General features: G+C 40.2%; 1 protein-coding gene across 4 annotated transcripts in view; it reads right to left on the reverse strand.

Moving 5' to 3' along the window:
* The window catches only part of SOCS6 (suppressor of cytokine signaling 6), a 40,188-nt gene that overhangs the window by 17,774 nt on the left and 2,545 nt on the right, over positions 1-19,869 (reverse strand). The window lies entirely within an intron of this gene.

Here is a 19,869-nt window from a genome sequence, read left to right on the forward strand (position 1 = left end):
GTTGAGGTTATAACATACAACATATAGCAATTTATGTAAATAATAGCACAGGCTGGGCGTGGTGGCTCACGCCTGTAATCCCAACATTCTGGGAGGGTGAGGCAGGCAGATCACTTGAGGTCAGGAGTTCGAGACCAGCATGGCCAACATGGTGAAATCCTGTCTCTACTAAAAATACAAAACAATTAGCCTGGCGTGGTAGTACATGCCTGTAATCCCAGCTACTTGGGAGGCTGAGGTAGGAGAATCGCTTGAACCTGGGAGGTGGGAGTTGCGTTGAGCTGAGATCACGCCACTGCACTCCAGCCTCGGCAACAGAGCGAGACTCTGTCTCAAAAATAAAAATAATGGCATAAAGTCAGGGGAGGAAAAGAAGACATGAAGCCAAGTGTCTGTATTTTATCAGTATTAAGGTAGCATTATTTTGAAGTACATTGTGATAAGTAAAGATACATGGAGTGATTTGTGGAGAAACCATGAATAAAATTACGTAGACAATATGATTTAAAAAATAAAATGTCAACAAAGGAATTAAATTGGCACACCAAAAAATATGCACTTAACACAAAATAATGCAGTAACAGAGGAAAAAATAAACAAAAACAAAATTTAAAAAAATAGCAAAATGACGAACATAAATCTAATGGAATCAATAATCACATTAAGTGTGAATGGACTAATAAACCCTTACTCCAGGAGTCAGTAAACTTTAGTTCACAGGCAAAATTCTGCACATCATCCTTTTTGTGTATTTCAAAGCTAAAAAATGTGGGGGTTTTTAATTATTTAATGATAAAAAAACAAAAGTGACACAAAAATTACATGAAATTTGAATTTCAATGTTCATAAATAAAAGCTTGGAATAAAGCCACTCCTACTTTGTTACATATCTTTTCTGGCTGCTTTCTCACTGCAGTCATAAAGCTGCATTGTTAAGGGTTCATAAAGCATGCAAAGCCTAATATTTACAATCTGATCCTTACAGAAAAAGTTTGCTGATGTCACTCTACTCCAAAAGTAGAAATTGTCAGACTAAATCTTTTTTAAAAAAGAAACAACTATGTGCTGGCTACAACAGGCTCCCCTAACACAGAAAGACGCAAACCACTTAAAAAGGACAGGAAAAAGTTTCCATGTAAATAATAATCATGAGAGCTAGAATAGCTACATTAATATCAGACAAAATAGACTTTAAGTATTACTAGGGGCAAAAAGGGACATTTCAAAATGATAAAGGGGTCAATACATAATGAAGACACAGCAACTGTAAACACATATGCACTTAATAAAACCCCAAAATACATCAAGCAAAGCCTGAGAGAATTGAAAGCAGACACGGACAATTCAACAATAATACCTGAAGATTTCAAAAAGCCGATTTCATAAATGATGGAACAAATAAACATGAAATAGCAAGGTATATAATACTTCAACATTATCAACTAACTTGACCTAACTAATATTTTTTCAAGGCTTCATTTTTCAGGATAGATCAAAATAAGCCCCAATAGCCAGGTGTGGTGGCTCACACCTGTAATCCCAGAATTTTGGGAGGCAAAGGTGGGAGGATCACATGAGCCCAGGAATTCAAGACCAGCCTGGGCAGCACAGTGAGACCTAGTTACTGCAAAAAATTTAAAAACACATTAGCCAGGTATGGTGGCACACGCCTGTAGCCCCAGCTACATGGGAAGCTGGCGCAGGAGGATCACTGGAGCCCAGGAGTGTTGGGGCTGCGCCTTGTCCAGGATTAGGCCACTGCACTCCAGTCCGGGGGACAGAGCAAGACTGTCTCAAAAAGCCTCAATAAATGTGAAAAGACTGACACTATAATTACACCAGGTATGTTCTCTGACCACAATGGAAGCAAATTAATTATATATCTACAACAGAAATAAATCTGGAGAAACACCAAGTATTTCTGAATGAAACAAAACACTTCTAAACAACCAGTGGGCCAAAGACTAAAAATCAGAAGAGAAAGTTAAAAAATATTTTGAACAGGATGAAAACAAAACATACACAAATTTATGGGATGTGGCTAAAGCAGTGCTTAGAAAAAAATGTACAGCATTCAATGCCTATATCAGAAAAGGTCTCGAATCAATAACCTAAGCTTTCACCCTTAAGAAATTAGAAAAGAACTAAACCCAACGAAAGCAGAATAAAATAGTAAACGTTAGAGTAGAAATAAAATAGAAAACAGAAAAACAAGAAGGAATAAACAAAACCAAAAGTGGGTCATTTGAAAAGATACAAAACACACAAAGCTTTAGGCTAGACTGACAAAGAAATTAAGAGAGAAGACATAAATTAGCTAAATCAGAAATGAAAGAGAGGCTATCACTATCAAACCTACGGAAATTTAGAGGATTATATGGGAATACTATAAACCACCTTTTACCAACAAATTAGAAAACTTAAGAGAAAATGGACAAAATCCTAGAAAGACACAAATTACCAAATCTGACTCAAAAAGAAACAGAGAATCTAAATAGACTCATAATGAGTAAAGAATGAATTGATAATTAAAAACCTTCCTATAAAGAAAGGTCAGGCTCGGGTGGCTTCACTGGTAAATTCCACTGAAGATTAAAACAATTAATACAAATCTTCACAAATTCTTTCTGCTAATAGAGAAGAAAAGAACACTTCACAAGCCATTCTGTGAGGCCAGTATTACCCTGATACCAAATCCAAAGACATCACAAGAAAACTAAAAATCAATATCATGAACACTGATACAAAAATTCTTTATTATTTTTAGAGACAGGGTCTCACTCTGTTGCCCAGGCTGGAGTGCAGTGGTGCAATCATGGCTCGCTGCAGCCTCCATTTCCAGGCTCAAGTGACCCTCCCATCTTGGCCTCCCAAATAGCTGGGACCATAGGCATGCACCAGCACGACTGGCTAATTTTTTTATTTTTTGTAAAGACAGGGTCTCCCTATGTTGCCCAAGCTGGTCTAGAATTCCTGGCCTCAAACAATCCTCCTGCCTAGACCTCCCAAAGTGTTGGGATTACAGGCGTGAGCCACCATGCTTGGCCAAAACTTACCAGCAAACTGAATTCAGCAACATATAAAAAGCATTATATACTTCGACCAAATGAGATTTATCTAGGTGGGCTTAACATCAATAACCAATTAATGCACTATAGCATACTAACAAAGAAAGAAAAAAACACACATGATCATCTTAATAGTTGCAGAAAGGTGGCCAGGCGCGGTGGCTCACAAGGTCAGGAGATCAAGACCATCCTGGCTAACATGGTGAAACCCCGTCTCTACTAAAAATACAAAAAAAATCAGCTGGGCGTGGTGGCGGGCACCTGTAGTCCCAGCTACTCGGGAGGCTGAAGCAGGAGAATGGCATGAACCCGGAAGGCAGAGCCTGCAGTGAGCCGAGATAGTGCCACTGCACTGCAGCCTGGGTGACAGTGCGAGACTCCATTTCAAAAAAAAAAAAAAAAAAAAAAAAATAGCTGCAGGAAGGCACTGACAACACCTATTGAAGATAAAAACTTTATAAGCTAAGAATAGAAGGAAATTTGCACAAACTAATTACGGGCAACTATGAAAAACCTACAGCTAACATCACACTTAATGGTGAAGGGCTGAATGCTTTGCCACTAAGACTGGGAGAAAGACAAGGACATTTACGCTCACCCCCTCTACTCAATACTGTACTGAAGGTCTGAGCCAGTGGAACAAGAAAAAAAATGCATACAAATTGGAAAGGAAGAAATAAAACCACCTTTATTCATAGTTGATACAATCTTAGTTTTGCCTTTTTTTTTTGAGATGGCGTCTCGCTCTGTCAATAGGCTGGAGTGCAATGGTGTGATCTCGGCTCACTGCAATCTCTGCCTCCCGGGTTCAAGTGATTCTCCTGCCTCAGCCTCCCCAGTAGCTGGGATTACAAGCGCGCGCGCCACCACACCCAGCTAATCTTTTGCATTTTTAGTAGAGACAGGGTTTCACCATGTTGGCCAGGATGGTCTCAATCTCCTGACCTCGTGATCCGTCCACCTCAGCTGCTTTTTTGTGACAGGATCTCAGTCTGTCATCAGGCTGGAGTGCAGTGGCACGATCGCAGCTAACTGCAGCCTCGACCTCCTGAGCTCAACCAATCCTCTTGCCTCAGCCTTCCAAGGAGCTTGTACTACAGATGCATACCACCACAGTTAGCTAACTTTTAATAGAGACAGGGTCTCCCTATGTTTCCCAGGCTGGTCTTGAACTCCTAGGCTCAAGCAATCCTCCAGCCTTGGCCTCCCCAAGTGCTGAGATTATAGACATAAGCCCCTACGCCTGGCTAGCTGACAAAATCTTATACGTAGAAAAACCCAAGGAAATCTCACGCACACGCGCGCACACACACACACACACACACACCCCGCCCCCACAAGCCTACAACAATAAAACTACTGGCACACCAAAAGTCAATTAAGAAAACAATTCTGTTCACAAAATATAAAATTGCTGAGGAATAAATTTAACATGTAGTACAGGATTCATACAGTCAAAACTACAAAACACTGCTAAGAGAATGTAGAGATTCTAAGTAATTAGAGATTTCATGTTTTTGAACTGGAAGATTCATTATTATTAATACGGCAATTCTTCTAAAATTGATCTACAGATTCAAACAATCCCCATCAAAAGCTTAGTAAGCTCTTTTTTATATTAATTGATACAACATTCCTAAACTTTGTATTGAAATGCAATTTGAAAAAGAACAAAGTTATACTATCCGATTTCAAAAGTGCTTATAAAACTATAGGAATCAAGACAGTGTGCTGCTGACATAGAGACTGGCATACACATCAGAGAATAAAGGAGTCTGGAAATAAGTCTTTACACTTATAGTTGGTTGATTTTCAAGAAAAGTCCCAAGACAAGTCAATGAGGAAAGTCTTCTTGACAAATGGTGCTGGGACAACTGAATAACTAAAAACAGAAATGTAAACCCTCACACCACAGGTAAGAATTAAGTTAAAATGGATCATATACCTAAATGTATGAACCAAAACTATAAAACTTCTTTTTTTTTTTTTTTTTTTTGAGACGGAGTCTAGCTCTGTCACCCAGGCTGGAGTGCAGTGGGGCGATCTCAGCTCACTGCAACCTCCGCCTCCCGGGTTCAAGTAATTCTCCTGCCTCAGCCTCCCCAGTAGCTAGGATTACAGGCACATGCCACCATGCCCAGCGAATTTTTGTGTTTTTTAAGTAGAGACTGGGTTTCACCATGTTGGCCAGACTGGTCTCGAACTCCCAACCTTCTGATCCGCCCGCCTCGGCCTCACAGAGTGCTGGGAGTACAGGCGTGAGCCACTGCGCTCAGCCCTGAAACTATAAAACTTCTTTAAAAACGCTTTGTGCCCCTAGTTTGGACACAGAGTTCTTGGACACAATACCAAAAGCACAATATATAAGAGAAAAACTCTGCTAAGTCAGACATCATTAAAATCTAATAACTAAAATTTAAAATGTTTGTGTTTCAAAACAAACCACTAAAAGAAAGATAAGCCACAGGCTTATACAATACCTGTATCATATCTTCTAAGCCACAGGTTAGAATATCTGTGTATCATAACTGACAAGAGATTATACCAAGATACAAATAAAACCTAATTTTTTAAATGAGCAAAAGATGTGAACAGACCTTTGACCAAAGACAACACGCAAATGGCTAATAAGCACACGAAAAGGTGCTTCATAGTATTAATCATTCAAAATGTAAATTAAAGCCACAAAAAGATACCACTGCACAAACACTATCAAGACAATATCATGACAAAGGCAGGGGTGCAGAGCAACCAGAAACCTCACACATGGCTGGTGGAAATGTAAGACGGGTTGGCTTTTAAATCAAGTCTTTCTTTTCTCCCGATTTCGGCAAAGTGATGATTAAAGTGTGTGGCTAAATATAGAGAACAAAAAAATGTATCACAGGGCAGGTAAACTTCAGACCCCTAGAAATCACTCTGTATCAGTTCACACAAATCATCCTGTGTCTTTTCTCTTTTTTCTTTACTGTTGCATTGACCTTGTATCTTGACTTTTTAGTCTTTTTCTAGTACCTGATGATCAGAAGTTTCTCCATTTTATTTTAGTCAAATTTATCAGTTTACCTTTGCCTCTTCTATTGTCTTTAAAAAATTCATCTAACACTGAGATCATAAGTTCTTGTGAATTTGCTGTAAACAAGTTTTGGTTTTCATATTTAAGTCCCTGATTAATCTAGTACTGATTTATGTGTGAGGTAGGTAGGGATTTTTATTTTTCCACGCATATAACCAATTCAATCAACACATTTATGGAAAAATATTAACCTTTACAAGAATCAGAGACATACAAATTAAACTATTAACACTATGATTTTCCAAAAGTCAAATCAGCAAAGATTTTTTCTAAATGGTTGTACTGATTGCCTGAAAGTATCTTTTTTTAAAAATTTATTATTATTATTTATTTTGAGAGTCTCGTTCTGTCACCCAGGCTGGAGTACAGTAGTGCAATCTCAGCTCACAGCAACCTCTGCTTCCCAGGTTCAAGCGATTCTCCTGCCTCAGCCTGCTGTAGCTGGAACAGGAACATACCACCACTCCCAGCTAATTTTTGTATTTTTAGTAGACATGGGTTTCACCACGTTGGCCACACTGGTGTCAAACTCCTGACCTCAGATGATCCACCTGCTTCAGCCTCCCAAAGGGCTGGGATTACAAGCGTGAGCCACCGTGCCCGGCTGAAGGTATCTTAATACAGTCATAAAAATTAATTTGGCAATATGCAACTGAAAAACAATCATACTCCTTGACCCAATAATGCTGTTTTTATCAATCTTAAAAAAATAAGAAATAAAAATATTCCCTGGATCATTATTTATGACAAAAAGTAAATTTAAATTTAAAATATTGGAAACATCCTAATTTCCAACAGTATGAGTAAACAAAATCCTGGCACATTTACACAATGGAACTTTAGAGAACCACTGAAATTGATATTTATACAGAGTTATAAATAACATGAGGGGAAAATTCATATTGTTCATTTGTTAAGTGCAAAAACACAGGAAACAAAATTATATGTATGTGGTTCAATTACACAGAAAGAATAGGGAGGAAAACTGGACCACAAAGTACAGCAGAACTGTTAACTGGATAGCAGAATTTTTGTAAACATTATTTTCAAAACATCCTATAATGAACATGCAGTGTTTTTATAAGAATAAAACCTGTGAGCTTGTTTGTTCTTACTTTTTTAAAGGAAATGGTTGAGTAAATCCATTAAAAATGCAGGGGCTTTTCTTGGCTTTCAGTTATACCATGACTGCCAAACAAAAAATAAATCAAAAGATGAGACTATTGGGTTTTTTTGTAGCTTTTTGTTTTTACTGTTATTCTTTGGCTTTGGTAGAACTTAGACAGCCTCCTCCTCTTTACCTGCTCAAAATAACTTTTTGCAAATCTGACTTAAATTTTTTTTGTACTGGTGTATATATAGTTACGAACTGGCCTTGAATATTCAAAGTCTAAATGACAAGAGTGATACGCCTACCAGCTTTCAAGACCCTCTTCCCTTCCTACTCAGCTTATATTCCACAATCATTTCCTCGTGTACACTTTTTTTTTTTTTCTTTTTGAGACGGAGTCTCGCTCTGTCGCCCAGGCTGGAGTGCAGTGGCCGGATCTCAGCTCACTGCAAGCTCCGCCTCCCGAGTTCCCGCCATTCTCCTGCCTCAGCCTCCCGAGTAGCTGGGACTACAGGCGCCGCCACCACGCCCGGCTAATTTTTTGTATTTTTTTTAGTAGAGACGGGGTTTCACCGTGTTAGCCAGGATGGTCTCAATCTCCTGACCTCGTGATCCACCCGTCTCAGCCACCCAAAGTGCTGGGATTACAGGCGTGAGCCACCGCGCCCGGCCTCCTCGTGTATACTTCTATCCCCTTCTTCTACTCTCCTGAAAAACTCTCTCGGTAAAACCATATCAGCAAATTCAACTCCGCTTATGTCATGCCTGCACCCACAGATCTCAATAAGGCTGGAGGAAAAGAGAGCTGGTCTGACGGGTCTCATTTTGTAGTCAAGGCCAGGACCCTCAGGTGGGTCCTCACCACTGTCTGGAAATCAAACTACTTTTCCCTGGTCCATTCTTCTCCTTCCCTGCCTACCATTTCACACCTGCCCTCTCCTTTCTCCACCCCTGGAACACTCCCTCATTTAATATCTCAGCAGATGGCCCGACTTCCTATTTCACCTAGAAAAGGAACGACATCAGGAGACCTTGGCCTCGGTCCCCATCTACCCACTCAGCACCATGTTTCCATCTACTCTATCCTGCTGCCTTGCTCAAGGGCCCCCACGGTCAGCTGGCACACTTAATCTCCCAACAATTCCCCCACTCCACTGGATCACTCCTGAAAATGTTACTTCTCATATATAAACAAACTTGTGGGGACCCCACTTTCCTTACCAGCTGCAGCCCCATCTCTCTCATTCCCTTTGCAGCAAAACACCTTAGGAGAACTGTCTACCGATGCCTACTATTCCTCTCCAACCTTCTCTGACACCCACACCAAAGGCTTCTCTACCAACCAGCGCACGGAGCAGCTCTTGTCTAGCGTGAGTTCTCAGTCCTAATCTTAGAGGCACTGTGTGACCCTCCTTTTCCTTTCATATAATTTTACCTCTTTGCTAAGCACACCACACTCTCAAGGTCCCTCAGTCTGACTCCTTTGCTAGTTCCCCTCTGAAGTCTTAATAGGAGTGCCCCAACACTCAGACTTTGGTCCCCTCTTCTCCATCCATGATTTCATTCATGCTCGTGACACTGTATAGCATCGATGTGCCCTACACTCCCAAATTCTCTCTCTTCATTTACAGATTAGTTATATTCAGCTCCCTTCGGGACACTGCCACTTTGAAGTCTTGAAGATACCTGAAACTTCACAAGTTCAAAACTAAACTCTGGCTCTTTCCCACCCCACCCCCACACCCTCCCCACCTGCAGGTTTAAATCTTCTCTATCCTACTTCCATTTCCGGCTACTCCACATTCTTCCAATGATCAGATCAGAACATTCAGAATCACCCTTGGCTCCTTTCTTTCCCTCATACCTCATCCAGTATGTCATGAAATCCCAATTGCAGCTACCTCCAAAACATACGCAAAATCCAACTACATTTTGCCACTATACTAGTCCAAGCTACCATCCTCTTTCTCCTGCATTATGGCAATACCTCCTAATTCGTTTCCGTGCTTTCCTTCTCCTGCCCCATTCTGTTCTCAACATGTCTCAGCCAACTGGGACAGATGCTGACACTCTGGCTGCTACTGTAATAAGGTCCTTCATCTCTGACCCAAGAGTCTTATGTCTTCTGCCAGCATCCATGAAACTGCAGCAGGCTGGCTGGCGAGCCTGCCTTTGAGCTTGTGTTGAAGGCAAAAATCTCAGACATTTCACACTTCTTGGCAACTACATGCAAACATAATAAATATTTACAACTACATAAAAACACAATTATATTTACATAATAAATGTAATACAATTGCTTTGACTTCTTTCAGGGCCCTTAGCTCTTACCACACAATAAGCTCTAATTTAAATGCAACAGGAACACTACATGGCTACAAAGGTAGATTAAAAAAATTTAAATTTAGCCAAATTAAGAAAAATGAACTTAAAGTTGCCAAATAATTTAAACTTAAGAATAAACTTATATTTACAGCAAAAGTTCTAATAAATTCTCAAGTGATTCACTCCTACTTTATACGCTATTGACACAAAAATATGTGGTAGCACTAGCTTAAGTTTGCAGGGGGATACTGACTGAATCTCCATATAAAATAGGTGATAATCTCTAAATCATGTCCAGTTCTAACAGCATCTGACTCAATGAAAATAATAAAAATATGTACAGATTTAGATATCTAACCAGCAATGAACTTTCCCAAGAGCATTTCTAAGCATCCTTCATTGTAATTGCATTCAATGCATTCTTCTTCAATTATTAAACTGAGTATGAAACAAATATTCATAACGTCAATCATGTAAAACTGCTAATTGTGTTGGCTTATAAGAATTGATTAATGAGACTGGGCATGGTGGCTCACGCCTGTAATCCCAGCACTTTGGGAGGCTGAGGTGGGTGGATCACTTGAGGTCAGGAGTTCGAGACTAGCCTGGCCAACATGGTGAAACTTTGTCTCTACTAAAAAAAATACAAAAACTAGCCAGGTGTGGTGGTGGGTGCCTGTAGTCCCAGCTACTCGGGAGGCTGAGGCAGGAGAATCACCTGAACCCAGGAGGCAGAGGTTGCAGTGAGCTGAGATGGTGCCACCGCACTGCAGCTTGGGTGACAGAGAGACTTCGTCTCAAGGAAAAACACATAAAGAATTGATTAAATGACTGCACACCTCTCCTTAATTTTTTTTTTTTTTTTTTTTTTTTTTGAGACGCAGTCTCGCTCTGTCGCCCGGGCTGGAGTGCAGTGGCCGGATCTCAGCTCACTGCAAGCTCCGCCTCCTGGGTTTCAGCCATTCTCCTGCCTCAGCCTCCCGAGTAGCTGGGACTACAGGCGCCCGTCTCCTTAATTTTTTAATTCAGATTTTAACAGGTTACATTTAAAAAGTAGTACACCTATACGTCAATTCATCACTGTCTTTGTACATATACAGTCACCCCTCGGTATTCATGCGGGATTGGCTCCAGGACCCCCACCAATAACAAAAGCTATGAATGCTCAAGTCCCTTATGTATCATAGTATTTGCATATAACCTATGCACATCCTCCCTCTAAATCATCTCTAGGTTATTTATAATACCTAACACAAGTGTTATATAAATGGTTAAACTATATTATTTTTCATTGTCTTATTTGCACTTAACCAATTCAAAGAAATGTGATATAAGAAATATTGCATCTTTGTCCCTAGTTCCTGGCACAGTTCCTAAATCTTTGGGATTTCCTGAGATAGAAATGTTTTTTGTTGTTCAAAACAAGCCCCTTTCAATCACAACTGTTAATGCCAATGCTGTGATTAAAAGGAGCCCTCCTAGACAGCCTCAGGATGGGGCTGGTCACCCAGAGACCCAGGGCCTAGAGTGTGGAACTTTTAGCCCTGACCCTCAGTCCCTATCCTGAAGAGAAAAGGAAAGGATTAGAGATTGAGTTCTACAGAAACTCTAACCACGAGATTTGGGGACCTTGTGCACACAAGGGCGAGCTGGGCAGGAGGCCACCCTAGGAGGGCACAGAAGCTCCACGTCCCCCCGTGCTTGTTCCGTGCACCTCTTCTACTGGGCTGTTGCTGAGCTGTGCCCTTTATAATAATGTTTTCCTGAGTTTTATCCCAGCAAATTATCTAATCTGATGAGGTAGTGGGAACTGCTGATTTGTAACCAGTCAGTCAGAAATGTGAGAGGCCTGGGACTTGCGACTGGTATCTGAGGCCGGGGCAGTCTTATGGGACTCAGCCTGTTGCCTATGAGGACTGTACTTACTCTGGGTAGTGTCTGAATTAACTGAAACATTGGACACTCGGTTTTCTTTCTTTCTTTTTTTTTTTTTTTAAGACAAGTTTTGCTCTTGTTGTCCAGGCTGGAGTGCAATGGCATGATCTCGGCTCGCCGCAACCTCTGCCTCCCAGGTTCAAGCGATTCTCCTGCCTCAGCCTCCCAAGTAGGTGGGATTACAGCGTGTGCCACCATGCCCGTCTAATTTTTGTATTTTTAGGAGAGACAGGGTTTTGCCACATTGGTCAGGCTGGTCTTGAACTCCTGACCTCAAGTGATCCACCCACCTCGGCCTCCCAAAATGTTGGGATTATAGGCATGAGCCACCATACCCGGCCAGGACACTCGGTTTTCATGTTGAAAGAAGTCGTTGTTGGTGTTGGAAACACATCACAAGAAATAAATCGGCCTTTTATCTTTACCACTGTGTGTATCAGGCCTGGGTCTCCTATAAAATAACTATGACACTTTTCCACAAATTAATATAAGTATCTTAACTCTAAAATCAGTGGAGACCTGGGCAACACTGATAATGGAAATCATTTGCACACTGAAAATACAGCACCCCGACTTACTAATAGTAAGATCCTTAATAATGTCCACATCTGCAACCTTATTGGCTAAGGTATAATTACAGTTGGTGTTTTAGAAACAGCTATTGTAGGCCGGGCGCGGTGGCTCAAGCCTGTAATCCCAGCACTTTGGGAGGCCAAGACGGGCGGATCACGAGGTCAGGAGATCGAGACCATCCTGGCTAACACGGTGAAACCCCGTCTCTACTAAAAAATACAAAAAACTAGCCGGGCGAAGTGGCGGGCGCCTGTAGTCCCAGCTACTTGGGAGGCTGAGGCAGGAGAATGGCGTGAACCCGGGAGGCGGAGCTTGCAGTGAGCTGAGATCCGGCCACTGCACTCCAGCCTGGGCGACAGAGCATGACTCCGTCTCAAAAAAAAAAAAAAAAAAAGAAAAGAAACAGCTATTGTAATACATTCTGATATAATATATATGTAATACATCCTGACCTCCAGAATGATAAATGTAAAATACTATCTCATATATAGTTCTTTTAATTCCATTCACCTATATATGATCATAGCTGACAATGACAAATCAAAAAACAATTATTTAACATTTTAATGTCAACAAAATTATTTTAACTACAAATATAGCAAATTCCCTAAAAATCTCACCACATTCATTGCCTATGAAAAAGAATGACCTCATGAATTATAAACTACCAAGTAGGTAAGATTCTTTCAGAATTTGACAAACTATGAACAAAGATGTTTTGTTTTTATTCTGTACCGTAGCAAAGTGTTTTAATGAAGTTTCTTCATTGCTTTTTTATTTTTTCAAGATTAAAAGTAATTTGTTTATATATTACAATATCTTAAATGTAATGAACTACTAAAGCAAAAATATCTAACTTCTGAAAGGCAACATGCATATAAAAATAACTGAAAAGTAACACAACTGTTATAACTGCTCTCAGAGCCTTCAGAGCAACACAAAAGCTCTAATTTAAAGAGCAATTTGTCCATTATTCAAATGCTTTCACATAGAACATACAAGATTTTGTCATTCAATTTGCAGTAGAGAACATGAGTTTTCAGTTAAAATACTCTTTTCCTCATTTCTAAAGCACATCCAAATGAAGAATGGAATTTTAAATAGCAGATTTGGGGTACAAAAAGTAATCCACATGAAATTTGCTATTAAATGTACATTAAGAGCCAACGTAAACTTCATTCACTGATCATTAGAGCTGAAGGGAATCTTGGAAAGCAATAATTATTCAATTTAATAATATATCTCTATTAAGCAAATAATATAAAAATCTTACAAAATGAAAAGATTACTTCCATTGTAAAACAATAATTTGATTGCCACAAGTAACCATTTATTATGGGTTCCCAAAGATGTGATCTCTTGATGCTTTTAAAATAGTCCAAATTAAAATAATTATGTTACCCACTACAGATCAGCAAGCATTTCATCAACTAAGTTAATTGAACTCAGTGACACAGATGTGGCTTCATGACAGCACTAAATGAAAACACTACCTTTATTTAAAGAAAAAAATAGATGTGGTTTTTCCCCAAAAACGAAGAGTTTACTATTCATTGATGCTAGCAAAACAAACGAAAACTGTTTAAAAAAAGGAAAAAAAAAAAAAAACCCTCCTGATTAAACATACACTTCTTTATCTCCATCATTCCCCAAAAACACAGGAACGAAGAAAATCACAAAGGGAATTATGGCAGATGACAACAGTGTTAAGTGGCTAAAACAAACTGGGGTAAACCAAAATCTAAGACTGCTGGAAAGGAAGACAATGAAAAACCAGCCTGAGAAAAGGTTTCACAAATATGAACCCCGAGGCGGATGCTATTTGTTTAAAAAAGAAGGGGTGAGGAGAACGGTTAGAAAACAAAACTCCCACAGCCAAAAAGTAAATATCCAATAAAAGAAAAACTGAGGGAACTCGTCTCCAAAGAACAACAACGACAAAAACTGACAAGAAAAATGGAGAAAAAAGCTAAGAAAATAAATAGATGGATTTAGGAGTTCCTATGTCCAATGAAGAAGAGCTTAAGACAGGAAAAAAAAAAAAAGGAATGAGAAAAGGAAAGGGAAGACATTATAAAAGTCATTTAATAGTTTTCCTAGAACTGAAAAACACAAGTTTACAGACTGAAAAGCTCTGTGGAATGCTCGGCACATCCAAAGTAGAAAAGAACAATCACCAGACCCACCATGGTAAAATGTTAGTATTTAGGCGATAACACGAAACTCCCCCCAAAGCTTCCAGCGAGAAAAGAAATGGCTTACAAATGCCCGGCAAACTGGCGGCACGTGACTTAACAGTAACACTGAAAACCGGAAGACAACGGAGCAATGCCTGCAAAATTCCAAGAGGAAACACACTTACAACTGTGACCCCCACTGACAGTTCAATGACTCTCATTGTGCCCCTGCACGTGTCTGGCATTCTTGCAGGGACTAGGCCTGGTTCTGGCCTATGGTCACCAGCGTGCGACCTGCAGATACACCCACATCTGCCATGGGGGCAACAGACAGGAACTGTAGGTGAAAGCAGACTAGACCCAAAGGAAGAGGCCCAGGGAGGTGGCGCCCACCGCAGACTTTGCGAAAGCAAGACACAGACCTCTATTCATGCACTGAGATTTCAGAGTTAATTTGTCACTGCCAAATAACTTATTCTATCTGAACTAAAATATTAACCTGGAATTTTATACAGCCAGGCATACACCCGATACTTAGAACACAGACATTTTCTGACACACAAGGCTCAGAAAAACAGTATCATCCTCCCCATCACCTTTCACAGAAGTCACTAGGAGGATGAGCTTCATCGTATCAAGGAGGTAAACTAAGGAACAGAAAACAAGGAACCCCACTTGGGAAGGAGAGAAGAATTTCTAAGTTGATGGTAGAGTCTCCTGCGATTCGCCCTGTTTCAGATACTGTCCCTGCCTTCTGTATCTTTCTCCAATCACACACACGTCACCCTGCAAGAGCCAGCTCAACTGTAATATCCTCCATGAAGACACAAATCCAAATTCCCCAGCTCCCAGGATTAAATTAAAACCTTCAGCATCAACAGGAAGAAGGGCTGCACACACCAGAGTCCATTCTGAAATCGACTACTAATGTGGTGTGTGACTCTGGGCAGATGACACCCTGCTTAGACCCAATTTCCTCATCTGTGCAAGGACAAAGATAATCTATAATCAGAGGAGTTCCTTCTAGCTCTAAAATGCAGTAATTCTGCTGCAAATGTATAAAATCACTAAAACCCTACTGTAATTCTCTGCTTTGGTATTTGCTTACATTTTCTGCCAGTCTGTGATATTTGGCAATAATGTTATTCCCTAAATATGTCACTTTTTTTTAACTTCAAAAGCAATGTCAACAAACAAAAATGACTATTGTCTGAGGGATGGTAATATGTTACTTAAAACCAAAATTAAGCTTTAAAAACAAACACATTATAAACATCACAACAAACTTTAAACAAGTAACATACAGACACAGTAAAAATCTACCAGTAAGAATTCATCTGACTTTAAAAGCATGCTAACCCAGCTGCTTCAACCATCTAGCATATTACTGATATAGTCAGAACAACGTGTACCACAAAAATCACTAAGTGCCACCGTAAACAGCACCAAATAATTGGCTACCCAGATCGCTGAGTTAAAAACACCTTGTCTAGATAATTCTAAAGATTAACACTGAACTATTGAAATTGTTTCTGATGGAAATCTTATCTAATAGGAGCCATACAGTCCTCTAACTTCAAAAAGGTATTTTAAGCACAAGTGTGTATATTAAGTACAATCCCAGACTGTCACAAACTGCTGTATATAAATGGATGCCTCTCCAGATGACCAAATTTATCTGCTGGAAAATTTCAGGATGGCATAATGACACCATTAGGACTTACTGATGTTCAGGTCACTGCCTGCCTCCCAGGCCCTCAGATATATCCTGTCTTCTTTCTTTTCTTCTCTATATTCAAGAGTCCAATGCTATGGAAAGTGAGATAATGATCACTCCCCAGTCTCCAAGTGTGATGCCCTTTTAATAATTTTAAAGTATTTTAGTGTGTTGGCTGTTAAGAGTGATAAAACAGTATCAGAACAAACATAATCAGAGCAGAAGGCTCTGCAGAGAAGGCAAAGTGTGGCATCCTTTTTGTTCTCAGTCTCCCACCAATGAACTGCAGTGACCCCAGAGCCAAGCCAGGCAATTGCTGCTAACACTGTGACCACCTGTAATCCTTACCAGTCCAGCAGCCTGCACTAGCAATCCTTCGGAAGACGCCCATTCACTCCCTGCTTTCATTTCCATTTCTCTTGCTCCTTTGGTCTCAAACCTTTTTCTCACATTAGGCTTCCTTAACAAAAACACTCAAGTCTAACACAGGTGTGGCTGATTAATCAGAATACTACTTTTGACTAGTCAGATTATGTTTTAAATTGATAGTAAGAATTACTTTAGGAATTATTACTATCATAATATTATATATTATAAAAGAGGGGGTGATGAGAACAGTTAGAAAACAAAACTCCCACAGCCAAAAAAATATCCAATAAAAGAAAAATTGAGGGAATTCCCCTCCAAAGAACAACAATAACAACAACAACAACAAAAAACTGACAAGAAAAAGACTCAGTGGCCAGTCCCCCTGGGATATGTCAGGGACACAGAAAAGAATTAATAGTAATAATATTAATAGTAATAATTACTTTAAATAGGAATTATTACTATTATTTTAAAACACAATCTGACTAGTCAAAAGCAGTCAGATTAAGGAGCAGAATACTAGTGTTAAAGTATTAGCACTTGTTATATTTCAGGCACTTAATTAATACAATAACATGCATTATCTCATTCCATTTTCTTCTTCTTTCTTTCTTTTTTTTTTTTTTTAGACAGAGTCTCACTCTGTTGCCCAGGCTAGAGTGCAGTGGCACGATCTCGGCTCATCGCAACCTCCAACTCCCAGGTTCAAGCTCCTGCCTCAGCCTCCTGAGTAGCTGGGACTACAGGCGCGTGCCACCATGCCCGGCTAATTTTTGTATTTTTAGTAGACACGGGGTTTCACTATGTTGGCCAGGCTGGTCTCAAACTCCTGACCTCCTGATCTGCCCGCCTTGGCCCCCCAAAGTGCTGGGATTACAGGCATGAGCCACCGCGCCCAGCTATCTCATTCCATTATTACACCAGCTCTGAGAGAAACATCATCATTATTATATATGTAAAGGAACAAAAACTTTTAAGTTTGTTTTTTTTTTTAAAAATCTACCCTATAAAATTGAAGTGCTGAAATTCAAACCTAGATCTGCATCCCCATGAGAGACTGCATTCCTTAGCACGGAGGGCTTCTAAGTCTCCGGCTTTTCTAATTCCAAAGGAGTTTTTCCTTCTGGCTTAATTCTACACCAGAAAACTGAGGATACCAGGAGGTTCCAGATAACTGAGGTTTCACTTTACTAAGCTATGTAAGCAGGGGAAATGCGTTTTGGGATGGTGACTTTCTACACACTCTACATGACTATACTTTCAGAAGTGAAGGAGATCTGGGCGTCTACACTGCGAGTCAGTCTGGTACTCGAGTCACTCAGACACACATCATGCCTCTAAGGGCAGTGACAGTTCTCTCTGCAGGGCTGTTGGGGCCATGTAACGATAAGGACTTTGATTTTACTAGTGCTACGATTTCCTCAGCTAGGCAAGCAGTGCGGCTCAGAAAAGGACAAACGACATGAAACACCAACAACTTTCCAACACGCACACAGCGTGTCTCTGCCTTTAAGGTGTAGATCACAACATGAAAACTGCAAGTACTTTCTGTATACCCACAACCCTCCTACTCAGCGGCTAGGCCCCCTGGGATGTGTCAGGCACACAGAAAAGGGGACCGCAGTAGACATTCTGGCCTCATAGAACTTATTTGGGGTGGCAGGGGAACAGCAGAAACAAGTAAACCAAGTAATTACAGGTAACAGCAGAGGTCAGGAAGGAACCATACAATCAATTACTTGGGATTACTGAAGGAGCCGTAAGGTAGTCGAAGAAGCCTTCTCTGAGGTGGTGATGCTCTGAGGCGGTGACACTGGCATTAAGATCTGACAATGAACCCACCACAGGAGCCACCGAAGGACACTGGAGGCAAACAGAACGCCTGTGTCAAAGGTGGTGAAGCAGGAAGCAGCTCAGATTGCTGAGGAACAGAAAGGCTAGGGCAGAACCCTGGTTAAGGCAGAGATGGTTGTTCAAGATGAGAACTAGGGAGAAATGAAAACACATTTCAGAACTCGGCAGAAATGCTACAGTCGATGAGAAAGAGTTTGGATTTTTGGCTGGGCACAGTGGCTCACGTCTGCAATCCCAACAATTTGGGAGGCAAAGGTGGGAGGATCACCTGAGTCCATGACTTCAGGACCAACCTGGGCAACATAAGGAGACCCCCTCTCTACAAAAAATAAAAAAATCCGCTGGGCATGGAGGCATGCACTTGTGGTCCCAGTTACTGGCGGAGGGGGTGCTGAGGTGGGAAGATAGCTTGAACCTGGGAGGTTGAGGCTGTAGTGAGTCCTGATGGTGCCACCGCACTCCAGCCTGGGCATCCAGAGCGAGACCCCCGTCTCAAAACAAAGCAAAACAAGAGTTTGGATTTTACCATAAATACATATTCATTACAACATTGTGAGATAAATTATCCCCACTTTAGCCCCAGTTGAGGAATAAGACTCAGAGGGCATATACAACGTGTTCAAGGTCACAGAGCTGGTAAATGGATGCCCCCAACATGTCCAGAGTGTGCAAGGTGGGAACTGAAATCTTACGTGACTTTATCTAAGTATGTTTGTTCTCAAAACATCAAGACCAATGGCCACCTAAAAGTAACTGCCCCAACTAAGTAAAATTTAATGTTTGTATGGGTGGGTAAAGACCTGAAATCAGTTTAAGTAAACTGTGTTCTCAGTCCTAAAGCCATCACGACTTATTAGCTAAACCAACACGCCAAACAGCATACTTAATTACCCATAAAAACATTAATGACAATTTCACTTCAATATCAAACACGTCTTATGTTATTCCTCTTTTAACAGCTGAAGAATTATTACTATCAATCTATCCATATAAGAAAGTTTCTTTTTATGACATATACTAGTATTAGGAATTTCTCCCTTGTAAAATGAATAATTTTACAAAAGTACTTCGGCACCACAGATGAAAATATAATTTTCAGAATTGGAAGAGGTCAGGGATGAGGCCAGAGAACTATAATAGACAATTCTCACTTCCTACAAAGGATGAAATAAACAGAAAACAGCAAAAGGAGATCTTTTTAGTTTATTTGTTTATCTAACTTTATTAAGCATTAAAATAGAATGTATACACATCCATTAGCTATACTGGATTATAAATGAAGTATTTGACCTCACGCTTCCAAATACATATGCATTTATGTGTGTATTATCCTTTCTCATAGTGCATATTTTCAAGAGAATAACAGTAATTGCATCCCAATAAGCCCACGATAAATTGAAAGTATCTTAAAGTCAAAACTCACAGTGGATTTATCTGGATCTAAGTCGAGATGCATACTGAATGTGTATCGTTTTTGCTCCATCAAAAAGTCAAAAAGTTCAAAATTGGGGACCATCTATATGTTTGGACTTTTAAATGAGATCACATCTCTATGAGCAAAATAAAAGATATGATCAATAACCCAAAAGTTTCCTGAAAACTGGCCACAATGGAGAAAACTAGCAAGGAGTTTTCTGAGGAGTGTAATTACACAAGACAGGCTT

Source organism: Macaca thibetana, chromosome 18 (assembly GCF_024542745.1).
Source record: "Macaca thibetana thibetana isolate TM-01 chromosome 18, ASM2454274v1, whole genome shotgun sequence".
Taxonomy (NCBI): Eukaryota; Metazoa; Chordata; class Mammalia; order Primates; family Cercopithecidae; genus Macaca; species Macaca thibetana.